We start from the raw sequence: 21490 nt of genomic DNA, 5'->3' as shown, positions 1-21490 counted from the left end.
TTAACCGTTCTATTTCATCAGAAACGATCTGTAAACAGGGCTTTAAGTGTAAAATACTGAACTTACCCTTTAACACATCTCTCGCCTCCATTTGGTTCAACTGGATGGCATTGGCATCTGTGATATCATGTTACTAAGGGACACCCACCTAATGATATATGATTACTATGAGCTCTCTCTCTCTCTCTCATAGACACACAAAACTAGCCTAACTTTTTTATTGTCAGCATTGAATAACAATGCCCTTACAAAAGAAGCAGGACTTAAAGGGATAGTTCACCCAAAAATTTTAACTCGCCTATGATTTACTCACCCTCAAGTCATCATAGTATGGCATTCTTCTTTCAGACAAATACAATCAGAGTTATATAAAAAAATGTCCTGGTTCTTCCAAGCTTTATAATAGCAGTGAATGGTTGTTTCTGTTTTGAAGTCACAAAAACTACGATAAAACCTGTTGGAAAGCATCTTTTGCAGCGATTTTTGTGTGAGCATATCAGTGAACACCCCTGACCACTCGGTGAGTTTCACTTTTTTGTAAACGAAAGTTTAATGCGTTTTAGGAAGGATTGTTCCAGTGCCCATAGGCTGCCATTGTGGAGGTGGGGGGGAAAGCGAAATAAACCTAAAATTCTCGGGACAGCAGCATGTGTCCAAATTTTAATCTTAACCGTTCTATTTCATCAGAAACGATCTGTAATCAGGGCTTTAAGTGTAAAATACCGAACTTGTCCTTTAAGTGTGAGAGAACCGTTCTGCTCAGCTGTGTTTTGCGTCATGGCTCATTTTCAATTTGTAGATTTGTGGACAGAAACATTACAAATCGCTGGAATCTGGCTGTGTCGTGCCTGGTTAGGAGATGGTTATTATTCCTTGATAGGCATACAGTTTCCATTGGTCCAGTCATCTCCGTTATTACACAGTAATCAGGGTATATGTTTGAGAAAATCTGTGGTCATCGATGCAGACGTTCTGTCTTGACAGAAGGATGTTGACATGAATTAAGCTCGCAGCCACATCCCCATTCTCACATTCAAATGTCATCTTGCTCCGACTGTGTATAAGAAAGCACTCTTCTGCTCATCTAAAACAGAAAACAATGAATCAAGAGTGAAACTGCAGAATAGCTCTGTGGGAGGCATACAGACAGCCATTCGTCGATAATGTTTTATCAAAGGCTGAGCTGATGCCGTCATTGCTTGAATAATGATGTCTGTAAATGTCATTATTCTCCAGGTGGTCTGCTGAAAGGAAGTCAATAACAGATCACTCAGCCTAAGCACAAACTGTCAGCAGACGCATGCCACCAGAGCACTGCCTACACACTGAAACCATTCACTGCAGCACATGGTGTTGACTATTGGCAAAACCTGGGTTTGATGTCTTTGGACAATGTGTGGTGGAACGCTTTCAGCACTGACACTTTTTCATTCAACATTGAGAATGTTTGACCTCTGTGATTAAATAAAAGGCCATAAAAAGTTTTACATATCTTAAATGGTATAAGAAAATTCTAAATTATTTAAAGAGGTCTTAAATTTGCAGAAAGAAAAATAGGAATTGAGATATGGTTTAATGTGAGTCAGTGTTTCCCATACATTGATTTATTTGTGGCTGCCCTCCACAATATCAACATTGACCACCACAAATAGATTTCCGTGCTTCCCATTCATTAGCTAGACTGTGGCGGCCCGAAAATATATTTAAACTTCTCATAATAACATAAAGGTCTTTAATGTCATGTTTTGCGGCATTGCTGTCAAACAAAACTAAATTTGAAAGCTCCATAATAAGGCTTTGTGTCTTTATCAAATCCATCTGTGCATGTGCTGAGTTTAGCGTGCTGATATTTTCACTTATGCATAGTTGACAATTTCTGCATTTTGCTAGATTTGTAGCTTTGTAAGTTTTCCACCAAATTAAAAGCTTGACTGCCGTTTTCGTCAAAATAAAAGCTCAAGTGTTTATCTCTTTCAAGTATAGTAATTAGGACAAAACTAATTATGAAATGTATTTATTTTTCGTTTATTTATAAACTTTTTTTAAAAAAACTGCATTTTTTATTTTACAATATATGGCTATTATTGTCATAGGATTAATATTAAATATTATGTAGTGTATTGTAGACTGAGACACTATCACAACTAAAGAGGTTTCAGTCCCCTTTAAAGTACAGGTACAAGTCAATGCACAGACTTTCTTCTTTGTTCAGTTTGCTCACTGAATATGGGTTGGAGCTAGACTGGCTATCACCTGACCAAGCTAAATCTTTTAAGATTGAACATTAGTCTGGGGGGTCTGCTCTTTTCTACTGCACAAGAGGCGTGATCAACAGGCATAGTTCAAATGACTCTGTATGCAGTTGGATAGTCCTTCAACCAATCAGACCAATGACCTGGGTGACGTACTTTGCAGCGAAAACTCCAGGCAGGAAATGTGTCAACAAACGTGTTGGTTTGTAGCATAGATCAGCAGTTTGCAGAAACAGCAATGGCATTGAGCAAATTATTATTATTATTTTTTTTTATTTTTTTTTTGCAGGTTGTGCAAAAAAACCCATAAAAGTGAGTGGTATTTACACCCCCTCAAGCGATTTGTTTTCTAAACTAAAGAAGCCATTGAGAATCGTTGAGAGGTTAAAAGGAATTGGATTGGATTAAAGATGCCAATAGTGCCCCAGATGGATAAGCCAGTTTGTGATTGGTCCCTGCAGCTTTGTAACAGAAGCAGGATAGAAGAATGTACAGGTTTCCAGCCTGAGCTGCAGGGCGAAATCAAATCGCCGGAAGATCGGGCTGGGTTTACCCAGTCTAGGTTGGGGAGCTTTTAATTTTAATCTCTCAAACTACACTAGACCAAACCCGTCACATTTCTAAAAAAACGCAGGAGCGTAGGACCATAAAATATTCGTTCAATCATTTCATTTGGTCCCAATAAAATGATACCATGTGTTCCCTGTCAGTCAACATGTTTTTGCATACCACTGCGCAGCCTGTTCACGCACACATCGTACTGTACGTCATCAGCGCGTTTCATGGACGCTGTGCAGACAGAGCGAGAAAGGTTGTTTGCCTGCCAAACTTTCCTTCTGAACCGACAACAAGTGGCAAGGATCTACATTTCAGGTTTGACATTACAGGTCTATGTACCGCTGACTTTGCCCTATGCAGATATTTCAGGGAGATTCGACTGTGTTGCCACTTGCCAAGGAGGGGAGGGGTGTAAATTTTTTTGCATTGAATTGTGAAGTTGTTTATATTGTAGTTTTTACAGTAATTTTATGGTTTGGATGTTATCTATCTCTATCTCTACCCCACCCCATGGCATTCATTTTATTTGTGCAGGACTTAAGGGGTTAGTTCTCCCAAAAATTGTAATTCTGTCATTTTACTCACCCTTGTGTCATTCAGAGCTTGACTCCACCCACTGGCAATATTTGAAAAATGCTGGAAGAGTAAGCAGAGCCCAGTGGAGAGGGGGCGTGCATCTGAGACGTATCTCTCTGTAGGCAAAAGGGCGTGGTTAGCTGGTACCCTCTGACATCAGAGTATACCACAACTTCCAATAGGAAAATTCAACTGCAGTAGCCACTGTTCAACCTGAAGAGGGCAGCACTCAGATGTTTTTACACCATATTTTGTAAAATTAAAGCACTTTAAACACAAATGTCAAAAAAATTACTTGAATCAGTGAACAGCACTAATAAAGCCCCATTCTTAAAGAGCATTAACTAAAAAAAGTTGGTTTAGGGTTTAGTTACCCTTTTAAAGTAATCCATGTAACTCCAGTGGTTTGACCTCAATTTTCTGAAGCAATGCGAGTGCTTGCTTTGCACAAAAAAACTTAATTTACCGCGTTATTTAAAAAAGATTTATCTCATGCACGCATGTTCACAAGAGCACCATGAAATGTGACGGGTTAACATGCATGTGTATATGGTACGCGAGAGTAGACGTTGTGTGAACTCGCGTTGGAGATTAATAGTTTGTAAATAAAGTGGTAAAAATTTTTTTATATATATATATATATATAATTATGCAAACAAAGCACTTGCGGCGCTTAATAAAATTCAAACCACAGGAGTCACATGGATTGCTTTAATGATGTCTTCACTACCATTCTGGGGCTTGAAAGTGTTTGCGTAGCTATCAATGGAGAGACGGAAAGCAAAGCTCTCTGATTTAATCAAAAAGACCTTCTCTTACTGGTTTGGTAAGACATGAGGGTGAGTAATTAATGACAGAAATATCCTTTTTGGGTGAACTAACCCTTAAAAAGGTCATAATCCTTAAATTTGATTTTTTTTTTTTTTTAAACCAGCAGATACCCTGTAAATAAACTATGGAAAATGTAATGATGGCATTAGTCTAACTAAAGTTAACACTTTAGTGTCAACAACAATGTTTGCCTGTTTATGAAAAGGCAATGGGTAACTGCACCACTGGAAAGGGGTTATATTATGAGGAATCTTTTGAGATAAGAGCTTATTGTACCATCATGAAGACGTGCTGCTTTTCTTCCATACCAGTCGACGCACAAGATAATGCTTCTTTGTGATTGTCATGTATTTCTTCCACCACAAACAGAAGTGAAACATGCATCTAAAAAAACAGACTTAAAGTTTAAACTTCTCCTATTAGTATTGGTTGTTATTGAATGGCTTATGGCCTAATTTAAAGGGTTAGTTCACCTAAAAATAAAAAAATTCTGTAATTGAATTAATAACCCCTCATGTCGTTACAAATCCATGAGATTTTCGTTCACCTTCAAAACACTGTATTTTCACCTTCAAAACACAATATTTTTGAATATTTTTAACATTCTTTCATCATTTTTGCCCATCCATTGAAAAAATTAGTGTGAGTAAATGACATAATTTTAATTTTTGGGTGAACTAACCCTTCTGAATCACTTCTGATTGACCAATGATGGATTGGAAGTAGATGTAAAGTGGCAGTTAGTGTATTAAAATGTGAGGACCCTATTGGAATTCATACGTTTTATTACTTTCAAGCAAGTGTGCAGTGCACATCCCGAAAAGTGAAGCCAGCACATTTTGATCACCCCCTGGTGGCTGGCTGCAGTATAAGTCAGCTTTACAGTCTGTGTTCAAGTAGTTTTTGCATTAATCACAACAGCATAATTGCGATTTGATGGTGCAGTTCTAATAAAGACTTCGTCTGAGGGACAAACAATAACGTTTGTGTAGACATGGTACTTTGCGTTAGAACACTTTCAGTTTCATTATTTTTTTAATTCATTATGCTGCATTTACTTACGTGATGTGGGTTGGTTTGTGAAACTGAGCTGTTTTGAAACAGTCTGTGGTTAGAAATGTTAATGGTTTTGGCAACTTTCCCTGAAAATGTTTGAAATGTTTTACATTTTTTGGATCGTTTTAACAAAGATTTGAGTTACCTAATATGTTCATGAAAAGTTTAAGAGTCTAAGTTCAAATTGATTTCATCTGTGGTGTTTAAAGTTGGCCTTTTCACTGTTACTCTGGGATGGGTGAAACCAGCATTGTGGTGACCGCTAGCAAGAGACGCTGTTGAGAGAGGTAACTAAGTGAAGCTGACAGCCCTGACTTCACACACCACATAAGACAGATTCTGGCCTTACCCTCCTAAGCTGGCGAAACAGTCCTGATGCATAACAGAAGCAAGTGTTTGGCAAAGGTCTTTACACTCAGAGGGGAGTGTGCTACTTTACTGCAAAAAAAGTATTTTTTCTTTCTTTTTTTAATACTTGTTAAACCTATATTTGCTACACTGATTTGACTTTTAAAATTCTGGAGTAAATTTTATATTCTTTTATTGGGAGGCAGCAGACCACCGTTTCCTGAATGCATAAAACAAAACGTCATCTTACTGAGTATACCAAACTGGTTTAACAGGTTGATTTCACAATCATATATCTATAAAATAGGGCTTGTTGTAAGAATTGTTTAGGAAAGTTCCATTTAATACTGCAGAGCTGTTCAGTAAAACCTGACAAAGAAACACTGACCTGCAAAAGAGACCAGCAATGACGCTGTAAAACCACCAACCTTGTCTTTTATGTTAAAACATCACAGCTTCTCTTTCCTCCCACACACTGGATGCTTTTCCTCCATTAATGCCAAATATATTGGCTCATATATTTGCACCCCCATTACACTCATGCGTCATCATTAATTCATCACGAGTTTAGTTAGTCCATTCAACCATTTTTATTTTTTTTTTTTCCCCAAGGTTGAAAAATCTCACTCTAGCAACTCTTTGGAAAGGCCAAGGGTTAGGGTTGTTCTGTCAATGTCAGAAAAATATAACTGCATACTTATATGTATGTATGTGTATGTATGTGTATGTATGTGTATGTATGTGTATGTATGTGTATGTATGTGTATGTATGTGTATGTATATGTTTTAGTTTTCAACAACGTAATTCTCTTCAGGGAAAACCAATAAAGGAAAACATATCAGGGCTCATCATTAATGCTTGTCCGGGACTCGTGTGGTTTTTTTTTTGAAGGGACAAGTGAAAGAGAATTGTACTTGCCCAACTGGACAAATGCCCTGATTAAAAAAAAATAATTTAATAAAATAACTAGGGAATCACTGAAAACCCGAGGATGATTCTGATTTTATTTCATTTAATGTAAGTGGCGATTGATAGCCTATAGTTGGTAACAATATATACCTAATGTAGGCTATTGACGGTAACAGAGTTGCGCTGTTGAGGCTCGCGTTGTTATTTATAACAGTATTCACCTTATTCCGGAAGTAGCACTGGGTGGCGCCATCCGCGTAATCTCACTTCCTGTTTTAGTTACTTAGCGCTTTGTTTGCCCTGGTCCAGTCTGTTATCTGTTTTGATAGACTATAATATTATAGCCAAATGCGTTGGCCTATGGTTATTAACAACTGCTGCAATGTACTAAAGTACATTTCACTTGAAGCTTTTGAAACAATGCCACAATCAAATTATTTAATAGCGGTGTCTTTCTAATAGCTATTACTTAGTTATGAAGATGTGCACAAACACTACTACATGTAAAGTTTGAAACATTATTCCACCACAGTTTGTTTGCTTAATCACCAGATACATAAATTTCAGTGTATAGCCAACAGATGAGAAAAAAATAGCCACGAACTGGTGTAGAAAGAAAGTAGAGCTTCAACTAGATGAACAAGAGGGTAACGTTAGCTTAGCTAACTGCTAGCTGCAATTTCTTATGGTTTGATCTCTAACACAAGTAATGGCTGTAAAATAAATCCAGCGACTGAATTCTAGAGGACCATAGCTTTCAAACAAGGTATAGCATGTGTATGTGTCATGTAGTAAGACCATTACAACATTAGATGTTTGTGGCTAATGTAGGCTAAACACTACACATCGGCTGGGCTGCGATCTGACAGGCAGACGGGTCATATAAACACCTAAAAGTCGTTTAAAAATTACCCCGAGAAACAGTGCATTGCTGTGCTGTTGGTACACACGTACATAGCACATTTGGCACAAATTAGCTTATCTTATGTGACATTTTATCAGACTTCTCTGCGGTTCTCCTCGAAATTGAATGAGGGTCCGCTAAACCGGAAGGTGGTTTACAACGGAAGTACTGGACAGAAGTAAAAGTGGGCGGGGCGGAATAAGGTGAATACAGTTAAGAAACATCACACAACCAGAGTGCTGTTTTCCTGAATACCATCACGATTGAAACAGAGACACCGATTTCATAAGTTCAATAAACAGATCAAATTAAGTCCCTTACATTTTAGACGCAATGACTGTTTTTGTTGTTTTTCAGCAGCAAAAATAGTTCCAAACAAAGATCACAGCAGAACCATTGCGCATCTCACAGCAACACTCAGCCGTGTTTCATTACTGAATGATACAGCGTTTTGAACGAATCGGTTGAGTCAAAGATTCAATTACCCAGTCATAAACTGCCTGAGGGCGCGAGCGCATCCTGGTGTGTGACGTGTGCGCAGACTGGTGCATAGATATATACACTAGATGTCGCCTTGGCTACGGCAGTTCGTTGGAACAAATGTCTTTAATGCGACATCTAGTGTATATATCTATGCACCAGTCTGCGTACACGTCACACAGCAGGAAGCGCTCAGATCACTTGGACATGGCTGTGTTATAAGAAGTAAAAACGATATAAAAGAATTGAAACTACTGTGGAAAAAAAGAAACCTACATCTTGGATGCCCTTGAGGTAAGCTAAAACATACCAAAATGTAACTATCCCTTTAAGACGGTCGCCTGCCGCCTCCTACTGTTTAGTTTCAAAGTATCATTCTTTTCAACATTCCTTATTTGTATATTAAAAAAATATTTAAAACTCTCATCTCATTTAATACAGTTGTAATTTTTCTATGTAAATTATTTAATTTGATTGGTAACAGCCCTATAGTGTTGTATTATTCTAATTGATTGTATTGATCAAATTTAAGAATTTGAAATGAAGGATGGAGCATGCATTTAATAAAATTAGGGTGGAAAAAAATGCCCTTTATAAAGGTTAAAAAAAAATGTATTCTCATAAGAGTGATTTCCAAAAGTGATGTAATGTAACATTGACAATTTAAGTTTGAAGGGAGTAAAGCCTCTGTTTAGGCTATTAGGAAATTTTAGGAAATTTAATTTTATTTTGCGAAAAGAACTTTTATTTTAAATAAATATTCATTTTAAATCCGCCTACTTCAGTGTGATATGTTACCATATTATGCTTAACACTGAGAATTTGAATTATTGTAATGTGATGATCAGATGCAGATATCTTAATCAAAGAATTTCATAGGTTTGGGCGGTTGGTGGGTGGATAATTTAATTTTTTTACTGCGGATTCGAGTGACTCAAAGTGCACCAGATTAATGAATTTATCTTTAAATTGTACAAATGTTCTTATGGGGGCGGCATGCCCCCAGACCCCCCCCTAGAGGTACCGAGCTCCACCCACAAAAATACTGTGGGAAACACAATAGGCTATATGATTGTCTGCGAAAAATACAAATTTAATTATCTTATTATTAAAATACATTATAAGGATTTACCACCTCCGCCTTGTTTTGGGCCAGGAAAAACCCTGTATAGAACTTTTTTTTATTTTTTTTTTATTGTACCAGCAGTCAAAGTCTGCTCAGACATACACATATCCATGTAATCTACTGCTGAGGAGACTGGTTGGCAGAGACTTTCATTTGGTTTTTATTGCCTGTCAGGTTAATCTTATATATAATGATATCTGCACTCCTGGACTGGATAGGAATCTTTATATCAGACGCCTACTGTCTCAGAACTGCAGTACTGCACTTACAGAGACAAATACCATTGAGGATATTCTCTCAATGGTTTGCCACATGTGGGCATAGTAGTGTTGTCAAAATGATCAATATTTCAATACGTATAGGTACTGATATATCCGAAACGTTTCATGTAATCCTTTTCTGCAGTGTCGATGCATTGATACTAGCTGCACGTTCTCGCTCTCTCTTTCCTCAAACTGTAAATTGACAGTTTGACACACACCCGCCTCCTCTCATTCACTTCAGTTGAATAGTGTTGGTGTTGCAGGTCCTGTATTTCAGAGCGAGGTTGCAGGTATTGCGCATAATTTTACTCATCCATGCAGGTTTCACGCTCACACCAAAACTATGTGCACCACTGATCTATACAAGTGCCGTGCATGTAAAGCCGCCTTCTCGAACCGCTCGCGAGTACCAAATTTAGTTGGCACTGCAAATACACACAAAATTATGTCAAAATGCCCGTCTTGGCAAGTATTCAGGAAAACTGTCATTTTTAGACTAGAAATAGAGATAGAAAACAAATGTTGGATAACAGTAAATAGGATCCATGCATAAACTCTTAAAGTGACAGCAGCCTAATACACCTGCTGCTGTCTGTCATGTTAATCAGAAGACTCTTTCCTCACACTTTGCTCTTTGAATGAATAACTTTTGTAACTTACCTTGCACTTTCATTTTTGCAATGAAGACTGTCCAGTACATTTGATTACTGTATTTAATTTCTGTAGTATTTATTACCCGAGTACTACTGTTAGACCCACCTGAAAAATGTTTATTTCATTTGCCTCTTTATTCTATTGTATTTATTTGTGCTATCTTTTGCTATTAGTTTATTTGTTCTTATTTTATTACTGACTGTTTACTTGTTTTTTTTTAATGTAAATTTAGTTCAAAGTTTCAAAAAGCATCCATGTACTGTAAAGCTATTGCAACAAAATTAATAAAATGATCAAATTTATTTTATATAAAGTCTGTTTTCCCTATGTACAGAATATGGATATTTTTCAAGTTATTGTATAGAAGTAGAAGAATAGAAGTTAGAAATTCCAGTATCGTGACAACACTAGAGGCACCCAAGATGTTCAAATTCAGAAATCATTAGCAGTGTTTAACATGCCTGTCCATGTGCGTTAATCTAAACTGAATCGTAAAAGGCATCACCCACGCGGCTCTGTTGACAGAATAGAACCACTGCAGAGGGATGAATCACTCATTCTTTCATTGTTTCGTGACCATCTGCACTCTGGGTGAGGTGTGGTGGTGGGGGGTTGGTTAGGTGCCACATGATGAACAGCAACACGGTTACAAATACATCCATTGCATCTCTGCTTCCCTCCCTGCCTGCCTATATGAAATAGGAGGTTCTTCTGTGTGAGTGGGCAAAGTCGTGACAGTCGTCTCTGCCGTGAGGAAGAGAATTGAAACACTCGTAGGAGTGCAGATGCCCACGCACTTTCATATAAACCTATGTGCGTCCACGACTGTACAACCAGCACACCTCAACAGTCTAACACATCTCCACAGCAGGTGTCCAAGCAGATAGGCACACAGTGGGTCATTCTAAAACGCTGATGCCCATTGTGGGAATGATTGCGTTTCTGTGCATGATGCCAAATATCAATGGCAAAATTATGTATTTGACTCTATAATAATGGAAATGGATGCAGCTCAAATATCTTGCATACAATTAATTAATTTATGTAACTATTTAATGTAATAAAGTGTGGTATTTTGGTTTGTCCTTCACCTTCTGTTTCACTCATTGTTTGAATGGAGAATGGTGGCTAAACTAGCAGCAGTGCAAGCCAGACACTCACTACTCTGCAGTTTCTTAAATATTTCTTGTGTCTCTTTGCGGTCTTATTCTTAGTTAAAGATAAATAGTCTAAGTCTAATACCTCACTCTAAAACTCAACTATCAAGTTATCAAAATGACTCATTTTAAACAATGAATCATGATTTACTTATTGTAGAGTTAACGAAAGTTATCATGAGCATTGTAATGTTTGAAGTAGATGTCATAACAAATTTCTGTAGACCGGGAAGATTTTAAAACGAGCGGTTTATTCATAAAGGTCCCGATATACTTCAAGCGAAATCGAAGAACGAACTGATGTGACATTTCGAACAAAATCAGGCTGAAATGAAGTTCGTTTGGAGTTTGCTTTGGGAGTTCGAAACAGCTTGTCATATGGCCTCTGGGCAGTCCTTGGGCAATGAAAGGTGCTATGGAGTCCAGACCTTAAGAGGGACTTAAACAATGGCCTGTTTTCATTTGTGTTCATGATACTAGAGGCCAGTAAGTTTTATGGACATGCTTGCTATTAATAGAAATTGTTATGGGTCACACAAAATTATTCTTCTGTATTTTAATCTTGGTCATAACATGACCATGTAGTCTGAAGAAACAGAAGAGATTCAAAAGCGGTTCGCAAACTTCAACATATTAGCCTTAACTTGTTTTTCCATTGCAGTGATGTATTTTCAAGGTTAGTTCAGTGAATGTAAAGAGCATTTGTGTGGAAATTCCATATAGTGCTAGCCTGGTTAAAACCAGACCCTTCTCAGTTGAAACTGAGTGTAGGGTCTGGAGAAGCTATGTAGACAAATCATTTCCAAAGGGGCGTCACCAACCGACGTAGCTCAGCTTGATTGACAGGTGATCTGACCAATCATACTTCGCCATCCGCCATTTTGTCCGACAAAGCAGTCAGGAGAGTAGTAACAGGATTTGAACTTGAAAAACAGAGTGTACTGACGCCTTTCCGTGGTTAAAACAACATTCCTTCTTATGTTTGTTCATGTTTATTTGAGGCTATAAATTAACTAGTAGGAAGAGATGATCGGTTCACAAGAACAGCTTTAACTGATGCTCTACAGCGATCTGTCACGGCACATTAAAGAGCAACAAAACGGTATTTATTGTTTAAATTTTTTTTAAAAAATGACCAAATTTGAAAGCTGAGACTTTGTTTAATGTTTAATATCAAACGTAACCAAAAAGTAGCCTGCTCTGTCCTGTCTGCCAGCGTGTTGTCAGTCTCCTCTCTGCTCCGCAATGTATTTTTCACTGCGTGAGAACTCCTTCAGCGTCGCTGCGCTGTCGTCATCATGTAAATCCCTCCCCCAACGTTTCTGATTGGTGCCGCGATTTCAGCGGCACAGTAATGAGTTTGAATGGGCTCTTCTCCAGACTATCCTGCACTGTAAAATGTAATTAGTTGACCTTACTTAAAAAAAGTATGCAAACTCGTTGCCTCAAAAAAATTAAGCAAAGTAAGCTTAAGATTAGTGAGTTAGAAAAGCTTGTTTATTTTAAGTGTGCAGTACTAAATCAAGTAGTACCACTAGCACGTTTTTTTATGTTCATGTAACTTAATAGTCATGATTAGTGTTAACTTAGTTTTTTTCATTTTGTGTGGATTGCTTGATATAAATTTAACCCCACTTAGAATTACTAAATTCCTACAACTTAACACTTTTAGTTCTGCTCACTCATTTTTCAAGTTCACTTAAATTAAAGAAACCAATTTCTGAGTTAGGTTTACTTTATTAATTATAGCACTGTTCTTGTACAGCATAATATTTAGAATTTCTTAAGTTTCCATTATAAAAAAAAAATATATATTTTTTTGTTTAATTTAGTTTTTAGACACATTGACATCAAGAATCAGCCTGTGAATCTCAACAATGGTGACAATTATAAAGCATGTTGCAGTGCATTCTGGGTGCAACCAATCAAAACTCATTCATGGCTCCCATCATGCATTGCTGCATGAATAAATAATGAGCTTATGATCAGGGGGTGATCTGTTTGTCACCATTGTTGAGATTCATACGCTAATTCTTGATGTCTGTGTGTGCCTACATTAAAAAAAAAAAAATTGACGTTTTTTTATTATTTATTTGATTATTTGGATTTCATTGAAATGGCTAAAAATATTATCCTGTACCAGGACAGTGCTGTTATAATTAATAAAGTAAATCTAACTCAGAAATTAACTCTGAACTATATGAGTTCAGTGAATCAGGTCAAATGATTGTGAAATAACGATTATGTTAAAACACAACCATCACCATCAGATCACCTTTTCTGTTTGTTCATCTGGCTGTTATAACTCAGGTACAGCAGCCAAACAAAAGGTTAAATTAATGATATAAGGGTCAAGAGCCCAACTAAAACAAACACTAATCGCCACAATGGTGGCTTAAAATTACGGTTTTCACCTTCAGCCAATAGTGGCTATTGAGGACTGATCTGCGCATGCCCACAGGTCATAAACTTACTTTTTCTAAATGAATCCAGCTCAAGTAGACTGAGCTGGTACGATTTTTCAACCTCAAAGTACAAGTAACTTACTAAAAGTGAGTGTTAATAGCAGGTTGAAAAAAAATGATTAAGGTCAATTTACTATTTTTAATTAAATACAATGTTTGCATTTACAGTGTGAAGAGAGAATTGAAATTCGCCGGAAGTAGTCTGGGTTTTCCCAGGCTAATATAGTGCATAAAATACAAGGAAAAACTTGGGTAACTGCTCCAGTGGAAAACTAGATTATGGATGGTAAATTGACAATGAGAATGGTGTGGTGAGGACCGGTAAAGTCAAACGCTTTGTGGGTGTCACCTGAGGAACCTTCTGCTCTCTTCTCTTTTTTGAGTGGCACATGTCAAAGTTTGTGGTTGGAGAATGTGGCCTTTTCTGGATAAATTGAGAATCACTTCTTTTTTTTTTTCTTTTTTTTACAGAGAACACGATTCTCCCATGATTCTGAACAAACAACTAGGCTAAACAAAATAACATCATTTATTAGATGTTCTGACCACATGTAAATTGCTAGTCTATTTTAAATGTTTAATCTGAATTATTTTAATAAATTGGTTTGAATTAATGATTCAATGACTGATAAATACTTTCATTACTAAATGAATCAGTGTTTGAGTCAGGTTTTTTTTTTTTTTTATCTCTTGAATGAATGATTCAATGACAAATAATTTTTTTTACAGTCAGTTTGTCGATACCTGTTATCGATACATCCATTAATTGAAGCGAGCCATCCATCTTACTTTCAATTGGTGATTTAATCTCTTTTGTCCGCTACCGTAGACAGAGTTTATATCTGAACTATATAACTTATCCCAGTGCTTCAGTGATAAGAATATTTGTAACAGAAATGATGATACTGTGTGGTTGAAAAGACTGTGTGTGAAGCTGTTTTATACATGACAGCTGCCGTATGGCTCCGCGACAGCGCCAATGCAGATCTGAATATCCCGGAGTGATTGTGTTAAAGGTTTAATACGCTCAGGCTATTTAAGGCAGTTCTGGCTATGGTTCAACGACAAATGTTAATTTGCCATCAGTTGACAGAAGATGAATTTCGATATCCTTGTCATGGTATCCTTTTAAGGGGATTTTCCATGACTGGTGTCAGCGCTGTTCAATGCATTGATCTCTATTCAGCTATTCACCGTTACCCAGGTGATGCATTGCTCATCGATTGAGCCTTGTAACGTTGGCACTCAGTTAAATCAATTTCAACAACTTCACATTCTTGAATGAATTTACCATTTTTAAGCTTATTAGTTGAATGAATGGTTTAATGATGGCTCACTCATAGAGACAGTCCCTTGCGCCCCCTTCTGTCGTAACAATGTAACTGCACTGCACTGATTGACAGCATGCAATTGTTCAGTTTTAAAGTCTTGTAGCTTCTTTAATAAGCCAAAGTATCCTAACATGGATAGTGTTTTGCGCAAACTGTTTTTAAAGGCCTATTAAAATGTTTATTGTAAAATGAATATTTGTTGTGCTTTGAATCTTAATTAAAACAACAATTACAGCATTACTGTTAATAATATAACCAAGGCAACATCCGTGTGATATTTCTCTATCTGAAAAAAATACGTTAACAATGACAGTCAACAGAGAGCTTACATATCACTTATATAAAGCTTGAATGATCGTGATCGGTATCGGCCTATCATGATGACGAGAAATCTGTAGTCGCTATTGGCTGCAAAAATCCTGATCGGAGGATCCCTAATTAGCAACTATCACTGAGCCACCAACTCTGTGTCAGTGAAGGAGTCCATTTCCTTCAATAAAGGACCAACCCCTCATCCTCAAAAGTATGTGCAATCGATAAAATGGAATAGCCTGTGCATGAAATAGTTTTAATTAAACCATATTGTTGATGAAAATGAGAAATAAAAACTGCTAGTTATTATTAATAATGCATCAGTGTTTTTTGAAAAAGAAACCTCTTAAATTTGTTACTGTTTCAAATACCAGCATTTCTGTTTGAGCTGATTGCGCTGAAGCTGAAAAGCTGAATGTACACCGATAAACTGAAGTGCTTTGTTAGTGGGATAATTAACTTAATGACACGCATCCTATATGAGATGAATCAGATATTTATGCAATATATATGACAGTCCCAATCATAGTTAATGTTGTGTGTTGGTGTTTGAGCTGTGCACTGAAGCTAAATGATGATCACCAGTAAACTGAAGTGCTTAACTATCGCGTTATTTAACTTAACCAAATACACAAAATGAACAATGTTAAACAAGGCTTTAATACATCAGCCTTTTTGCAGATGACCATTACATTTAAAATGAACACATTTCTGCTGAGATATGGTGACCGATATATTGTGCATCCCTAGTTGGGATGTAATATTGTTTTTATGCTTTGTCATGTCACATTTGGAAAAAGGTAAATTAATTGAAGGTACATCATCTGAGTAAAGCTTGAAATGCCAGCTGCTCTTACTCTTGAGTCAGCCGTTCCTATCTGACTGCAAGTTTTCAGCATCCCATTGCTCTAAAATCTCAATGCTAGCATTTCATAATCTAAAGCATTATTTTGTGCAGCAGTGTATGATGTGCAGCAGTAAGCGCCTTATCTAATGCACTCCCATGACACTTTAGATGTGCGTTCTTGGGTTATCTTGACAGGCAAATGTTAGAAAACCTGTGTTCACCACACTGAAATTTTTTCATGGTTTATGCAAAGCAAGAAGAGTAAGACAGTAAAAAAAAAAAAAATTGTTATTGCATAGGAATAAGATACAGTGTGGTATACGTTGAAATTAATTTGTCAAAAATGTATTTATTACATTTATGGTCCTGTTACAAATTATTAGGCCCGAAGGTATTCACTTTCATTTTAATCGTTACATTTTAGTCTATTTTACTTGGCCGTTTAGTTTGTCATGTAGGCCTATGGCATTAAATATGTAATTTCCAATTTGTTCAGTGTGATTCCAGAGGGTTAGACTAAGAAAAAATCAATGTGTCCAAGTATATTTGTTTTGAATGTTGATTTTCAACACCTAGTTCATGACTGCATTAATTAGGAAATTGTTTCTGAATTCTGTCCTCAATATGATGTATCATATCTTTTTTGTTTTTATTTGTTGGGTAAAACTTTACTGGAATACATCGAGTTAAGAGACTACAACAATTTTTATTTTATCTATCAGCCATAAAGAGCTCTTAAAGTGAACTAGAATAAGGCACTCATTTAACTATTCACACTGTTGCTTTTGGAACCCAGTTTAGATTAACAACAAATATTATTCACAATATTTGAAGTTAGACAATGTCAAAGAAAGAATCTTGGACAAAATTCATTCTGACGTGAAGCAAGAGCTCCTCACATACGCATGTTCTGCGAAAAGCTCTCGCGCTGCACAAGCAGCAGAGCACCACTTAACATCCAAACAAACAGCTTATCAGACTTGCTAACTAATAGCTTTTGTTTCATCTGTACGTCACAATCAAATCAAATGTTTCTTCATGCGGAAGTCTTTGCATTTAAGTAATTGGCATTTCTTGTCAAATACCAATTTTAAAGGGGTGGTATAATGCCCTTTTCCCAAGATGTAAAATAAGTCTTTGTCACCAGAGTGTGTGTGTGTGTGTGTGTGAAGTTTTAGCTCAAAATACCCCACATATATTTTTATATAGCATGTTAAAATTGTCACTTTTTGAGGGTTAGCAAAAATGCACCGTTTTGTGTCTGTTCCTTTAAATGCAAATGAGCTGCTGCTCCCGGCACAGGGGGTGGAGCCTCAAGAGCTCGTGTCCTTTTACCTCACAACAGACATGCACTGAAAATGGGTGGGGCTTATGTACATTTTTGGGTTCATGGTGTCACTAACCCGGGAGGAATGTCGTGTAGTCCTTACCAGCCGTTTGTTGTAGTCCTTAAATTTCTTTAAAAGAAAATATGTCCCTCCCTTTGCTTTGAACTTTGAGCATCGTAACTTTGCAGATGTTGTTTATGCTCAAACAGCAACATTACACAATAACTAAAGTTCGAAAAGTGAAATCATAATCAACCACCCCTTTAAATGTCTTGTAAGCTGTTGGCCATAGTGGCAGGCAGATGAATGGCCCAGAATTACCTACCACTGCCCTAAAAGCACCTACATTTGGCTAAATGTGGTAATTTCATGGTCACTTTTTGTAATTCTTAATGCTTAATGACAGGATCTCTTTTATCTAATTTATGCATGGGACATGTTGTCAGAGAAACTCATAGTTTGAAGTATAATTTGAGACTGGCTGTCTGTCAGTCCACCCCACCCGAAACAAGTCTCTTTTATTCTGTTCGCCTCAAGCATTTTAATCCATGTTCTAATTTATTTGGCATCTTATTTTTCCTTGTATGGTCACATCCATGTTTCTCAAGCATCCTCTCCACCTACTCTACCCATAAACTCTTTGGGGGAAGCTCCCCCTTTCTCTCGGTGCCAGATCTCTCCCCCTGTGGTGCTCTTATTTCCTGACCTTGCCCTTTTTCTGTTGTCATCCTTCTTGCCTCATTTTAGAGGCTTGGTTACCTCTATTCAACTATCCACCAGATGGTATTCAAATTAGACCCCTTGCATGAAAGCCGATTTTTCCACGCTCTTGGGCTAGAGAGTGGGCGGGTCACCCTGGAACAGTGACCCAGAGACCCCTGTATGTCTCTCTCCGCTGTCTGTAAGGGAATGCAGAGACCAGGACTCACTCCCTAGGCTGCTAGGCCAGTGCAGCCCGCAGAATCTTTTATGTTTCTGGAAGACACAAATAGAAAAATGTGCTGCCTATTTTTCAAAGTTATGTTGAAAGGGAAACCACACACATGCTGACAACGTAATGCTAGAGTTTAATTGGGTTTCATCCCTGAATGTTGATTAGAGTGAAAAAAGTGTTTTATGACTAGAGCACATTATTTTTACACTACTCTCATCTAAAAAGCAATTTCAGTTTCTAAATCCTGCAAATCTTCCACTAATTCAAGTTTGGGAGAACTTCTTAGCTCCAGCACACTTTAACAATGTTAAAATACTTTCTCCTATCCCCATTTCATGTGTAGAGAACTTTATGTAAGCAGTTTGTAGGTTAATTTAAACACTGTGGCTCTGTTTCACTTTAAGTATTGCTCATTGTTTGAATTGCCTGACATTGGATCATTCAATGACACGAGTTTGGAGAAGCATCCTATCTCATCTGTTTGTCCAAGTAGTGGAAGAGGTCATTATTTTGCGCAATTTTGTTTGGTGCCACTCAAGGCAAAGAAATTACACACCCCGATAGGCCTGGCCTATGGGTTTGTGTCTGGCCCTTGGAGAGGTCATTCAGATGTGCCCATAATATTAGAACCTCTGCAAACGTGTTGTTGTTGTTTTTTTTACTTTTTTTACCCATCATTTATGAGACATGCTTCCCTGCCATTGACATAGTAGTTCATGATGCATCTTCTGAAAGAGTACAGAATCTCTGGATCAAAAAGAAGCAGAAACTAGAGATAGCATATGTAAGCAGATGCATACTTAAAATAACACGAAACAAATGGTTTAGCCAAACACTCAAAACCAAAACAAATAGTGTTCCAACCAATCACCGACAGGGGGAGGTTGATGTGTGGTTTTGAGCCAGCTTTTTCTTCAGCTCTGACTTCGCCTGCAGCCGTGCACGAGCACAAAACCTCACATCACCCTCCCCTGTCGGTGATTGGTTGGAACACTATTTGTTTTGGTTTTTAATGTTTGGCTAAACCATTTGTTTTTGTGTGCAGATCTCAGAGCCTAGGCTGCCTACAGAGACGCGTTTTATGACGGCATGCTTATGGGGCGGGCAGCTAGCGGATCGTTAGGAAAGCTTAGATGAATGTGATAAAAATATTTTTGGGCCTGAAATCACTGATACCACCTTTAAAAAGCATATAAATCAAAACTGCCTAACGTTATACTGAATGAAATGTCGACCCAGGACAAGCTATGGGACTGTGAAGCTTTGAGGGTGTTGATGGACTCGATCTACTCCATCTGTGTTTTGATCATCGTTCTGAATCCGATCTGGATGTAGTTTTTGAAAAAAAAAACGCTTTTTGCACAAAATGTTGCTTTTTATGGAACAGATTCAAGTGTTGGGAAAAAAAGAATGCATTATGTAAGGGTTAATGCCCGACGAGGTGTCCATTATCAGGTTTTAATGGACGACGGCGGGTTGCCTCCGCCGAAGTCCATTAAAACCTGATAATGGACACCTCGAAGGTCATTAACCCGCTTATACCATGGTTACTTACAAAAGAAAGAAATATTTAATCAATTAATAATACTTTAATGTGTTTTAGAGTAAAAATCGTGAGGGTTTTTATTTAAGTCGAGCGCACTATTTAATATCTCCCGTATACAGGCGTTGCCAAGCAACGTGGCCACAGCGACCCGACCGCAGCAGTTGATCAGTGAGTTTGAGCCAGCGCAATCATTTAGAACTGTCATCAGGCAAATTGACGGGACGCCTTTCCTAGGTGTCCATTATCACTTTTTAACGGACACCCTGCAGCCAATCAGAATCGAGTATTCACCCAGACCATGGTATAAGCTAGAATAAAACAGTTGTTTTGTTTAAAAGGGTCTGTTCTTTCAATATATTGTATGTTCAGAGATTCATGCAACAAAATATTCTGGGGGCCATGAATGCTGGCACTGGGTCTCAAAAAAAAAAATCTGCTGGGAAAATATTTAAAAGAAAGCTCTAAAATGTAATTAAAATGAATTATATCACTTGTGTGACATTTGTGTGTTATCTAAATCCTTCCTTGAATTTGAGCCTTAAATACTGTTTCTGTCATTCAAAACCACCTATTGTTGTGACCAGCCTGGCCTGCACTCGATTGCTCAGTTTTATCAAGTTACAACTATTGATTCTGAGCTCAACTTTTAACCATTAAAGGTTAACTTTCAGTTTAAGGAATTTGATGACAATACTAAGTTTCATTGCATCACACAAACGCAAAATAAATTCCATTCAGGCAGTTTGAACACACTGGGATTGTAAGGTTGACATCATAGAGGTCTGTTTATGTTCTGGCTTCCTCTGTGGTTCTGATTACCAAAGAATGTTTATAATCTGGATTCAAAGTCTCATGGGAACCATTGACTCAGCACCAGCCACTGTTCCTGTCATGACTGAGAACAGCAAGTCTGAAACGGCTGGGAACTCTGCATAGAGAGGCGTTGTGGTATGAAAAGCAGTGCAATACACGGCAATAGTCTGATGATTTTTGCGTATTCTCGTTTCGCAACTGTTGCATATTTCATGCGGTTTCTTTCACCGTTCGATGCAGCTTCCTGTCCACACTGAAGCTTTTCTTCTACAACTCTGGCTTATTATGACTGCAGGATTAGACTGTGGTTTTGTGAGGGTCTCTTTCACTGCAGCTCTGACAGATGACCTATTGAAATCACTATAGAACTGTCTGCCTGTTGCCAGGGCAACACTAGCTCGCTTCTGCTTTTTATGCGCTCACGTGACTGGCTGTTGACGTCACCGGGGGAGGGACGCTGCCGGAGTTTGGTCCACTCTTGACTGCATAGGGCTTCGAAGAATCTTGAGGACTTGTTGAATTGACACGGTTAGTCTTAGTCTTGGTTGTGTCTTATCACTGTCTGTTACCACTATCACCATCATCGTCGGCTGGTGTAAATAGCCCAGGTTATGGACTGTTGAAGGCAGCGGATTGCAGGGGAAAATAGAAATAGAAAAAGAGGTAAGTCATACTCCTTATTTTTCTTTTGTAGCAATGTCCAGGATTATTTGAGTATGTGATGTCACAGAACTAGTGAGATTTTATTGGTTGAGTTATGCAAGAAGTCAGTGTGATTATTCGTGCACAGCTGTTGCAT

General features: G+C 37.7%; 1 protein-coding gene across 2 annotated transcripts in view; it reads left to right on the top strand.

The window, feature by feature from the left end:
• ncalda (neurocalcin delta a) overlaps positions 1–21490 on the top strand; it is a 56213-nt gene that overhangs the window by 11479 nt on the left and 23244 nt on the right. Inside the window, exon 1 of one of the 2 annotated variants that reach the window (XM_081388290.1) lies at positions 21161–21354. The exons of the other annotated variant lie outside the window; for it this stretch is intronic. The gene's annotated coding sequence lies outside the window, so the exon portion shown is untranslated. Of the gene's footprint in view, positions 1–21160; positions 21355–21490 lie in introns of those variants that run through there. 2 annotated transcript variants of the gene reach the window in all.

Source organism: Scardinius erythrophthalmus (genome assembly GCF_964197995.2).
Source record: "Scardinius erythrophthalmus genome assembly, chromosome: 16".
NCBI lineage: Eukaryota > Metazoa > Chordata > Actinopteri > Cypriniformes > Leuciscidae > Scardinius > Scardinius erythrophthalmus.
The sequence above is the reverse complement of the archived record's forward strand: the minus strand, read 5'-3'. Positions and strand labels throughout refer to the sequence as shown.